Consider the following 1,951-nt stretch of genomic DNA (forward strand, 5'->3'; position numbering starts at 1 on the left):
ATACTCACATGACTCTCTCTCACTTCTTTGGTCCCTACTCGAATGTCTTCTTGTCAGTTCAGTCTTTCCCCTATTTAAAATAGCAACCACTTTAACACACTTTCAGTCTCTTTTCCAATTTATGTTTTTCTCTTTAGTGCTTACCACTTCCTCATGTGCTATATTATTTTATTTGTTTTTCTTATTATTTATTTCTTCTGCCTCTATTTTCAAACTCTACGCTCCAGAAACCCCTGTGCTCCCTGACCCTTAGACCCTCAAATTTTTCCTCTATCAGGAAAGCAACCCCTGCCCCTCCACCTGGCTAATTCTTTTTCATCTTTCAGGTCTCTTCTTAGACATCTTCCGTTTCTGTAATATTCCTAATGGTGAGCCTTCAAGGGCAGGGGCCACATACCTCGTCTGTGTCATGTCCATGGTGCTGCCTGAAGCCTGGCATACAGTAGGTGCTCAGTAAATGCTCAATGAAAGGTTTATTCATACTTTAAAGCAAAAGAGCTCATGCCTTCTGATCTTAAATTCTTTTTCAAATTTTTGTACTAGGCTGAGAATTGTATTAACCTTTGTTTCAAACTTTATTCCCAGGCTTCTTCACCTTAATTAGCTGCAAAGAATAATTTGTATATAAGCGAAAAACTGAAAAGAGCGGCAATGTCCAAGGGGCTTGGGCTTAAAAATATTAGAGACTGAGATTTTATCAGATCCACGAAAAAAATTTTACAAAGCAGTCAAGTCATAATATAAAATAGCAGCTCCCAGTAACTTCTTCAAGTTTTATCTTCTTCATAAGTTGACTCAATTCAGTTTGCTTCATTCTTGGAAGCCTCATCAAAATTCTCCATGAGATCTGGAACTTCATCCTCCTCCTCCTTTCCAGTAGCAAGTGATGCTTTTCCATCCGTAGCTTGGTTGGACGGAACTGCAGCCAGTCTCCTTAAACTACTTAGACGGTCTGCACCAAGCTGGTTTAAGATGCTGCGCAGCTTTTCTGTCAGCATTTCTGCTTTGTCTCAGCATGGCCTGTAAAGGTGAAAGTGTTTGCTGCCAGAGATGCCTAAACTCTAGGGTTGTTAAAGTGGATCACTGTTCCTTGGTTTGTGAGCATAGTCACCTCTTCAATGCCAGAGATTTTGTTTACCCCTAACTTCTTTAAGGAGAACTGAAATTTTTTATCATCTGCTGTAGCCATTCTGTGAACCACCTTCTTCTTTCTGCAAGCAGTTCCTTTCCCACCAATGCACACTTGTGCCTGCATTTGGCAAGTTTCTCCTGGTTCATGATAGTTTCTTTCATCTGGTTGGAGAGGAAACGGGGCCACGTAGGGGACTAGGCTTGGTGCTCAGAGGGTCTTGGGCAGATCAGCTGAGAATGAGCGCGCACACACGGGGACACAAGATGGCAACTAGAGGGCCTAAATTCCTTTCTCTTTCCGCATCCCTACTCTAACGTGAGAGAGGGTGCCACTTTTATTAATGATGAGCGTGTCCTGTATTGCCCGTTACAGTTCCTCTGAGAAATGCTTTCATGTTGTTATTCCCTAACTGCCCCATGGTACTAGCATCTCAGAGGTTGCTATTAGGAGTGGCTCAGAGAGGTGAGGGGACAGGCTCCAGGTTACACAGCTTTGCCTTTCCTGGCCAAGAAGACAGAGCAGGTATCAACACTGGAGACCCAGGGACCACATGGAGTAACTGCTGTCCTGAGGGTAAGTGGAAATCCCCAGAGGTGTAACAGCCAAAATAGGATGTCAGTAGCTAAACCATGGAGTCTGTAGGATTTCTCACAGTCTGGAAATCTAAATTATTTGGGGAAAGAAGAAAGAGGAAGCAGAACCCAAGGAGGAGGAGGAGGAAGAGGAGGAGGAGGAGGAGGAGGAGGAGGAGGAGGAGGAGGAGGAGGAGGAGGAGAAGAAGAAGAAGAAGAAGAAGAAGAAGAAGAAGAAGAAGAAGAA

General features: G+C 43.6%; 1 pseudogene; it reads right to left on the reverse strand.

The window, feature by feature from the left end:
* Positions 1–737: 737 nt before the first annotated feature.
* LOC107509390 lies at positions 738–1,299 on the reverse strand (annotated as a pseudogene).
* Between the last annotated feature and the right edge of the window lie 652 nt (positions 1,300–1,951).

Source organism: Rousettus aegyptiacus, unplaced genomic scaffold (assembly GCF_014176215.1).
Source record: "Rousettus aegyptiacus isolate mRouAeg1 unplaced genomic scaffold, mRouAeg1.p scaffold_m13_p_4, whole genome shotgun sequence".
NCBI lineage: Eukaryota > Metazoa > Chordata > Mammalia > Chiroptera > Pteropodidae > Rousettus > Rousettus aegyptiacus.